The sequence below is a fragment of the Salminus brasiliensis genome, chromosome 14, assembly GCF_030463535.1.
Source record: "Salminus brasiliensis chromosome 14, fSalBra1.hap2, whole genome shotgun sequence".
Classification (NCBI taxonomy): Eukaryota; Metazoa; Chordata; class Actinopteri; order Characiformes; family Bryconidae; genus Salminus; species Salminus brasiliensis.
The window spans coordinates 16,233,711-16,244,261 of NC_132891.1; the positions used below are offsets into that span (position 1 = coordinate 16,233,711).

At 40.5% G+C, this 10,551-nt stretch overlaps 1 non-coding gene across 1 annotated transcript; it reads right to left on the reverse strand.

The window, feature by feature from the left end:
- Positions 1-1,600: 1,600 nt before the first annotated feature.
- Positions 1,601-1,760, reverse strand: LOC140534955 (U1 spliceosomal RNA). The gene has a single exon (XR_011977497.1). It is a non-coding gene; the product is annotated as a U1 spliceosomal RNA (small nuclear RNA).
- Between the last annotated feature and the right edge of the window lie 8,791 nt (positions 1,761-10,551).

Genomic DNA, 10,551 nt, shown 5'->3' on the forward strand with positions numbered 1-10,551 from the left:
GCAGGTGCAGGCATAAGTAAATGCATGTACAACTCAGATTAAAGCTACCACATACTAATCGTGCCTCACATTCTTGACCCTCATCCAAATATGTTTCACTTGTTTCTATTTTCTCACCTTTCTTATACTCCCTGTACATGTCTCTTGCCATGTACTTGTGTTTTAGCTTTGGTTTCTGTCTGCCTTGTCTCCACCCTGCTGTTACACCCTTCTTGTGTTTGGTTTGTAGCCTCACTTTCTATTAATGATTCCAGGTGTCCAGTGAAGAACATGCATCTTCAAAATCGTGACTTTATAAGAGAAGGCAAAAAATGGTACTTAACTATGAATGGAGGTCAATGTAAAATGTAAAAGAGTTTATTCCAAGCAATTTAGAGCATTTCTATTGGTCCATTCATCCAATTCATCATTTTATTATTAGATTTATCCTCCTGTTTTCATGCAATTGTTTTTGGCTTGGTGTAAACCTTAAAACATCATAATGTGTTCATTATGCCTGTATTATCACAAAAGAAAAAGGAGCATGCTCAAAAACATGCATGCTAAATATGCAAGTAAGCTCCCACTATTTTAAAATATGTTAATTCATTATTTTTTCTATTGGAATCCCTCAGGTGCTCTGTACCTAGCCCATGGTCCATGGTGACTGGCAACTCTGCTGAAGTGAGAAAGGCATGTTTTAAAAAGTAAATGTTAACATGAAATGATAAGTAAAGAAAATTACTGTCAATTAAATTACAATTATGAGTCTTTACAGGAATATGGTTCTATTGTGGATCTCAGTAAGACAAGCTAAGTGTTTTGGTCCGGCTACTGGACATAAACAGGCTACGCATGACTGATATTGTCTGAATACTTTACTGTGATTTGACCTGATCTGGGAGCCATGTGGATCCATAAGCTAGTCAGCTATGCTAATGTATTCCCTGAGGCAATGACTTACAGATCTAGCAGAATCGAGGAACGCAGAGAAGAAAGGTCATGGCAACTCTTAAGATGTCTGGTGTGGAGTACGTTTAATACACAAGTAACCTGCAAGTTGTTTTATACAGCTGTTTTATGTCGTGCACCTCCCATTTGGATATGTGTCACATTCATATTTAGTCATATCCCATAAGAGATATATCTTTAAATCCTACAAATAACTAAACGTAAGGTGCCATTTATGCAATAGTACCCAGTACCCTGGCGCTGCTCTGTTCTGCCACCCAGAGTGACTGGAGCCACTACAGGCAGAGATCTTCAAGTCACTGTTGATCTGTTTGCTGACTACCTTAAAGGGGGGAGGGAACAGAAAACATGTAATGGTGGCCATATTATTTCATAGTATCCCAACTAAGTGCAATCAAAAAAATGGTACAAATCTAAAAACAGACCCTAAAAAAAGTCAGTTTAAAAGGTAAAGGTGCACGTATTTGTCACTATACAATGTACAGCGAAATGCGTCCTCCGCATTTAACCTATCTGTGGTAGTGAATACACACGTGAACTAGGGGCAGTGAGTACACACACACAAAGCAGTGGGCAGCCTTGCTCAAGGGCCCAACAGTGGCCCTGTTATCGATAGCCCGGCGCTCTAACCGCTGAGCCACCACTGCCCCCAAACGCGAACGCAGTCCCCCACTACCAGAAATTATGCAGTCGAGATTCCCACATTTGGGGGAATTCGCAGGGGTCAGCACAACCAGAGTGCAATGGTTGAGCCTCACCCTGGGTGAACCACCTTCTTGATCATGGTATCTCCCCTGCCAGGTAAGTATCGAATGTATCTAATTTAGTATAATTTTATATCTCATAATTAACAATTCATCATAGAAATAATAATTACTATTATAATAATTATTGATTTAATTTTTTAAGTGCATTTCTCAAACACAAGGACACTCCACATCAGCAAAACACAGCAACAAAGAAAGGAACATACAACAACCACAACTAACACACACACGGTTCCCCAACAGGGGAAAAACCTCCCTAGACCAAGACACAAGCTCACTTAATCTAAATAGGCTCAGATAAAAGTCGCTGCCAGTGGGGGACAAAAAGAGGCCCAGAGCTGCAAAGTCAAATTGTCCTAGCAGCAAAGCCGTCACTTAAACATTGGGCCACAAAATATCCGTGCTGCAACACAGAATAACTTCAATAGTGGGCCCGCGAAACTTCCACGCTGCAACTCTGACAGCGGGCCTGCAAAATTCCCACACTGAAGTAAATAACAAAACAGACAGCTGGTCCAGTTAGCACCCCAGCTGCGATAAAACATTAGCGTCACCCACAAGTGTCACTTTCATCCAATGTGGAAACATCACAACAAACATGCAACCAACAGAAAACAGCCCAAATGCAATAGGCCTGAGCCAGCCTGCAGCTCTGAAGCTCTCTGGCCTGGACCTGCTGTAGGTTAGGCTAACGTTAGCGACATGGCTTACTGCTATTTTTTGTTTTTTACATTTTGTTTTTAATTCTGAATACAAACTGAATACAAAGAGAAAAAAAAGGAAGAAAGGTGGCACAGACTAGAACTTTATCCATAGGTGTCTCATGTGTTCCCAAGCTCTGGAAGAGCCTGTTGAGGCCTTCTGGCATAAGTGTGAAGAGTTGGACTGGGCAGACTGTTTAATTGAGCAGATGAACACCAAGGCAATGTTGGCCAGATAAACAAATGGTGCATTTCTACTGGGCAGTGTGCTGTGGCCCAGTGCAGCTACTAATCTGAATTCAGAACCATCTGTAGCCTAGTACACATTAAAAATGCTACTATGGAAGTCTCTGCTCTGTAACTACCAAATAGAGAATGGTCACTTGTCATTTGGCCCAGCTGCTTTTATCAGTGTGTGCTACATGGCTAACAGTTATAATGTCTAGCTGTTACTTTTTTTATTTTAGACAGAAATACGAACTATAGAGTATAATACAAAACGCTATAACAGGAATGGAAAAATATCATAAATGAACCATACCGCTGATCCATAGGGTCAGAATCCAGGGTCCTTCTCCACTGCACAGCATCCTTGAACCCCTTAGACATAAACACTCTACATTGGTGCTTCATTGATTGCATGCATTGACCTTATTACATCTTGTTGTCACGACACACAGCAATGCATGCTTCTGCTAATGCCAGGATTCAAGAACCAATGTGCTGGACAGTGCTGGATTCCCCAACAACACAAAGGATAAAGCCTAATACTCTTCTGTTCCTAGGTAGTTAGATGCTAGATGTTTAAGTGTAGTTTATATGTGGGGAGACAGCCTGCATTTAGTCCTTCTGAACATCTCCCTGTTTTTTTTTTGTTTTTTTGTTTGTTTTTTGTTTTTTGTTTTTTTTTTTGTTTGTTTTGCAGAATTTTATGGAAAGCTACATACAATCAGAACAAGACTTGGAGAACTCAAAAAGAAACAAAAAATGGACAAACAGAAAAAAGCAAACAAAAATATTAACCAAAAAAGTGCATTTCCTGAAGAAAATGTGGAATGGTTGCACAGCTAAAGTGGATTTCACTTCTAGGTAGTTATGCTGGTGTTACATGGTTCCAGGTCTTTTCCATGGTTTTGCTAGCTGGTTGGTATGGTGTTGCTAAGTGGTTGCTATGGTGTTGTTTAGGGGTTGCTATGGTATTCCAGGTGGTTACTATGCTGTTGCTATGCTGTTTCTAGGTGCTTGCTATTGTATCCCAGGTGGTTGCTGTGGTGTAGGTAAGTGGTTGCTAGAGTGTTACTAGGTGGTTGGTTGGGTGTTACTAGTGCATTTGTATCATTATGATATAGGAAGTGTATTACCAACCACCTAGTAACACCCTAGACATTTGTACCCTATTCATTCCTATGGATGAAAAAAGCTTTATACAAGCCTGCATCACACAATCAGACCAAATACTCGATATCTCAAACCGCGGGACGAGTTACACAGCGAACGCCTGGCAGAGAAATAATAATGTATACAACATAGAAATAGGAAAATAAAAAAGGAAAATGCCTGAGGATGGTTTCAGGCCCTTTACACCTTTCTTCCTGAACTGTGACTGACCTGATTCTGTCGACCCATAATAACCCACTTTAACCATCATTGATTTTGCTAACCTTTATTAGTGAATGTGATTCAGAAGGACTGGCTTGTAATTCCAGTAAAACCTTTCCGAACACATTCCATCACTTTCCATTCAGTTGTTCACCTTAAGTCACAGGGGCATTGAGTACACTATTATGATGAACCAGTATTGAATTGAATGCATGCACATGGAGCCCCCCATCCCCCAACCCACCAACCACCATCCTGCACACTTAAAACAGACCAAATGTTTAACATTGTGTTTGCTGGATAGCTAGACACTTATTGATCCTCTCCACCATTCAGAAGGCGGGACCCATGGCCCTAATCCATAATTTATTTCTGTAGGAGCAAAGGCCTGAAAAAAATCACATTGAGTACTTGATCAATCTTTTTTGCCTATATGAACCAATGGACCCCCCCCCCCCCCCCCCCCCACACACACACACACACACACACCATCCAGTCACATCAGTAAGGGAGCTTTCAAGCATTCACTAGACCTCATTTCACTTTTCTGTAAGATGTTAAGAGGTCCAATGTGAAAACAGTCTAAAAATGTGGAATCAGACACTGGGTTGCATCTGCAAGTGTCTGACTTTCTCACATAGTGTAGGGTCCCTTGTTGAACTGCAGGATATTTGTTTTCCTGCAATATCTGAGCTCCTACCAGGGCTTTGCAAACTGACAACATTGATTACACTGCCTGGAGGGTCTGCTTCTGACTATATTAAATTCTAGCTTGCTCTGAAATAAAATTAGCTCCTTTTTCCTCGTTTGACAGTATGGGACAGTCCAGCAATAACCAACACATCACCAAGATAAGCATCCAACCAAAAAATGTTCTGAAGTGACTAAAGTTAGAGACGAGAACCACTTCTAAAGATCTTCCTCCTTCCCACGCAAAAAAATAAGTGCTTACATTAATGGCATTTGGCCGATGCTCTTATCCACCCCTGCTCAAATCTATAATCATCATACGCAGGTGGGTGAATGCAGTGTTGGCCAAGAGCTCTTCTCAGTGTAGTGTGGTATGGTGTGTTTGCCTGACCAGGGGACTGAACCCTAGTCTGCTATCGAACAGCACTGTTGTTACCCACAAATGCTACACCAACCACTGCCATTAAATGTTATGGAAAGTGGTGCCACTGTGTTAGGTGGCTTTAGAGATACTTGACTGACTGACATAGTCTCAATCCACATAGACTAGCCTAACTGTCTAAGAGTCTCTCTGGGTGCTACTAGTGTCCAGTCAGCAAGGTGTGCCGTTAGCTAGCTCAGGAGATTGGCCATGTATAAGCTTTTAGCCTTTTCAGGCTCCAGAAGCACCCTCACATTGAAAAACAGCATCCTCGCCTGCTTTGGCCAGACTATTGTTATCCTTTTGCAGCTCCAAAGGTGTCCTTGTGCCAGATAACAGCATTAGTGTCTGCTTCAGCCAGCTACCACTAGCTTTTAGCATTTTTGCCTTTTTAGCCTTGCTTCCATATTTCCCCAGAGTAGCTGTTGCGTTCAGCCCTGAAAAGCTTTCGCTTGTGTGCTGGGTGTACACCGATTAGCCATGACATTGGAACCACATGCCTATTATTGAGTAGGTCCCCCTTGTGCTGCCACAATGGGTCTGATCATTCAAGGCATGGACTCCATAAGCCCCCTGAGGGCGTCCTGTGGTATCTGGCACCACCACCAGACGTGAGCCGGAGATGCTTTAAGTTCTGTAAGTTGTCGGTTGTCCTTTTTCTGACTTTATACCAAGAATCTTGAGACCCATCTCTTGAGAGACGCCATTGTGAACAGTAATAAAATTTTGGAATTTACCCGTTTTACAGGCCTGTTTACTTATGTGGGTTTGCTTTTGAAAGAGAACACAACAGTGTGAGGTTCACAATATTCACCACTTCCAGGCTTGAGCTCTCATCTTGAGCCCTCCATTCTAAGGCTTCTTCAAGTGGAGTGTCTCAGAATGTCATGCACCACCAATATTCCTCACCCGAATGTCAGGTTTAACTCACTGAGCCTTTCCTATCAAAGCATTTAGGCTTTAAAATTGTCATAATTTATTATTTTCATGAGTATATTCCAGGCAATTTAGTGTAACAACAAGTATGCATACGCCTGCTGCTTCAAATTCTCAGCAGACCAGCATAAAATGCCTGCCCGCATCCTTGACCACGTCCTTAGTTTAGCTTCGTGCCAAAGTTTTACACTGCCCTTTTTGTGCAGCAATTCACTGTCTATTGGGTCCATTTACATGCACTCTACTTCAAGCTCATTGTGTGTCAATTAAGGAAAGAAGAGGGAAGTAAACTGATGGAAGGTCCAGATACTTATTAGATAAACCCGCTCTCTCTCGCTCTCTTAATAAAAAGCTTCTCCTTTTTTTTTACTTTTATCCACACACTTTGGCTCTTCAGTGGTTGATTTGCTGGTAAACATAGATATACACTCTTGAGGGGGAGGGGGGGTCCTTATTAATAAATGGATGCAGACCTAGCAGGAGAACTTATACTGAGTACAGTTGAATCCCCTGACTGAAAACTGGAAACTGAAAAGAAACATGTTGGGACATTATGGGAAATATCCTGCTTGTACTGAAGTTGCTTGACTTTAATGTTAGTGTTGTGTAGTCTAGTCCAGCCATTAAAAGGGAACCATACAGCCTACCCAATAAAGTGAATTTGGTTGGAGCTTCATGGTGCTTAATTCCTATAGACAAAATGCAGCAGCGAGCAGATGGATAAAGTGTGGCAGAATGCAGTAAAAAGGGCACTTAAATATGAATGAATGGTTATGAAGCTGAAATGTTGGCCTCTGTTTAAGGAAGCAATGCAAACACCCTATCAAGAAGTTCTACTATATGAATAAATAAGTCTATGTAAGTATGACCCAACCCTTGTGGAAAGGAGGGTAGGCAGCTAATCTTACAGACACCACAGACACAGGGTTCCTCCCCCACCACACTCAACCGAAAACCCTCCCCCACCACACCCAACCGAAAACTCAACAGAACAGTCTCCACATGTGTACGTTTCTTCAGTCTACTGGCAGCTCAGTCCTCGTGCTCACTGTGTTCGTTCGTATACATGTGAGTCTCAGCAGGCCCTTTTTATGCCGCCACCTGGGCTGGTTAAACTGAACGGACACAGGTCCACAGCATCAGCGCGGTGTGGGGTGGTGACCTCCTCACCTCGCTACAATACGTCTGAAATAAGTAAGTACCTCCCACTATATTGCCTTTACAGTTCCTGGAAAAAAGATATTAACCAATACCAGAAACCAATAGGCAAACAGGGTTAGGGCCACTTATTCAACTTAGAGCAAAATGTTCTTTTGTCCAGGGGTGTCAGGTCAGTTACAATCACTAAACCTTTCTCTACAAATGCATCTCCTTTCCCCTCAGAGGACACTAACAAGTACCTGGTATTCAGTAGCAAGTCTTTGTGAATTTTACATGCTTATAATGTGCAATGAGAGCGGCCTAATGGATGCTTGTTTGGAAGCAAAACATTGCTGACGGCCTGAAGGTGGAAAAAGACAGAGAAGCACACAAATCATACGCTGACCTTCAGAGTATGAAAGTTCTGTGAAGAAAAGAGGCATTTGATGATAGATGTTCCTTTCCTGAGGTAAGAGTAAACAAACGCTGAAATGAGAAGAGATATATAGAGAAGTCGCAGAGTTTGTCTGATGGCGTAAGTGAAATGCATTACTTCAATCTAGAATGGCCATCGATCCCCATATATTATGATAATGTGATTTGAGCCCGTAACCAAATGCCAACTCTCTTTTTGTCCTTGTCTTGGTCTACAGCATATACACACACACACCCAAGACACACATCCACACACACATAAGCACAATATGTCAGATATGTGTCGGTACTTGAATATTTTAAGTTGTCTTTTGATGTAGAAACAGTAGGTATGTGGCTTTGATTGGGGTGTAAAATAATCAGATGCAGTTTTAAAAGCCAAAGTACAACCCTGTTATTTTATCATAGAACAAAACATGCTGATTTAACTTTTATGGTGGGCTCAGGGGAAAAACAAAAATGTGGCTAAGTTATGATTTATTGCACCGTGATTGGTTCACAGAAGTCACATGTTAAAGCATGTTTTTAACACTTTTGACAAAATCCCTGTCCACCACTTACTGGGTTGTGTTACTGTCCTCTTGTTGTGTCCTCTCTGTGTGCTTTGCTATTAGCAAGCTGAAGAGATCATAGTTAGGTTAGCTAGTAGCTTTGCATTATTTTGCTTTCCCAGGTTAAAAAAATAATCCAGTACTTTCCATTTTGATGTGTGTTTAGCTCCAGTTTGTAGGTAGTCTAGTTTGTTTCCAAGGGAGTAGATTTCAGAGAGATTTCAGAGAGATTTTTAGCCTAACGTAGATCCCTGTACACTTGTACACTTGGCTGCTTGTCGAGTTTGAGCTCCCTTTCTGTAGACACTGACACAGGAAAAGCCACAGTCATGAGGCCTGGTTCAAGTAGCATCCAGTATTCCTATAACTAACTATTCTCCTGAAGTCGCTTTGGCATTTTACCGGTTCGCCAGCTTTGACTAGGACCTTCGCTAGTGGGCTGGGTTTACATATATGGGGGCGTAAATTTAACAAGTTAAGACTATTAAGAAACAGTTTCGGGTTGGGGAATTTGTTCATTTTTCAGCTATATTTTTGCTTATATTGGATTTTCTTTTAAAGGAAATGACATCAGTGCTTGGGGTTTATGGTTTATGTCACTTACATGTACCAAACTCTCATGAATAAACTATGGCAAGGAAAATGTGACATTCTAGGGCATCTTTAAGTGGTGAATCAATGCTTCACAAAAGCTCATTTAATCTAAACAAATGTGTGTAATTATCACAAATATGATTATAAATAATCAAAAATTACACAAAAAGAAGGCCTTTTCTTTTATTTTTATTTTTATGTGAAAAAAACTATAACACTGACATCTGATGAATGGGTACCAATTCATCAGATCAATAAGAGCCTATTGTAGCTCAGAATGTATGAAAAACCTTACTTTAACACAATATTATTACACACATATACATGTAAATGTAAATAATGCATCAGTTACATTTTTGTGGCTATACAGTGTTTATACATGAAATGTGTGAATAAAGCATCTAAGAAACCTAATCTAATGTTCCGTGCCAAGAACAATACAGCCAAGCCAGGAACTACGTAGGAATCTTTTTTTGGAAGAAGCACAAAGGCCACATTAATGCAGTTCTGAGCACCAAAGAGTTATTATCTTTCACTTAGCATTTGAAGAACTTCATTTGCATCTTTTAAGCAAATGGAACAAAACATGTGCTCACGCTAGCTTTTTCTCTGTTTTTCCCCTCCTCCTCCAGCCATTTGTTGATGGAGCTACTTTACAAAATCTGAAAATAAATGGTTACACCTAAAAAGGTCTGTTTTTTTCCTAAACCAGACATTAGTAGACCTCATGTTTAGACCTTGAAGCCATAGTATGTCAGTTACAAGAGAAATAGCTAATAGCCTATTTAATTTCTAAAATGCTGCTAGTTTCACAAAGCAAATCCCACCAAATGTTAGATAATGTGTTATAGCTAATAATACAGTGGCTGGAAAAGCCCTATGCTCTGCAAAATGAAAAAATGACAATACCTGTGCTGCATTTTTTCAAACATGCTGCAAATTCACAAATACGGAAACACTTTTATCAAAATGACACATTTAAGAACAACTTGTTTAATTCAATTTAAGATAAAAAAAGGAATCAAATTCACAGATGCGATGCAAATAAAAAACACAACCACAAACAAACGAATTAAACCTCAGAAACACTGCAAGTCCACACACACTCTAAATGTTGTGCACCACCATTGGAAATGCATTCATTAGCATATTATATATAAAGTACAGAAGTGTGTGATTTGGAACATAGCCTGAGACTGTGAGAGCTATACATGTGATATGTATAAAGGACTTGCACTAAGCAAACCAACATATGAAAAAACAATAATATTTGCCAGCTATGATTACCATGGTTTCATCATGGGTTTATGACAGAATCAGCGATTTGAGATTTGTGCTTTATGTTTTTTTCAAGTGAATCTATGCGTGCTTTAGCCCAGAGAGTGTGTATATGTGTGATATTGCGGTAAACGGACACACAGAGTGCAGAAAACACCAGAAAGTATGATATGATATTAATATTATATAATAATATATCATTTGTTTTAACCTAACGTGGATCCCTGTGCACTTTGCTGCTTGCCGAGTTTGAGCTCCCTTTCTGTAGACACTAACATAGGAAAAGCCACAGTCGTGAGGCTTGGTTCAAGTAGAAAACAGTATTCCTATAACTAGCAGAGGCTGGAGGTGATATGCTGCTCTTCAGTATCAACAACACCATATTCTCCTGAAGTCGCCTTGGCATTTTACCGGTTATCCAGCTTTGACTAGGACTTTCGCTTGTGGGCTGGGTTTACGTACATTATTGGGGCCTAAATCTAAAAAGT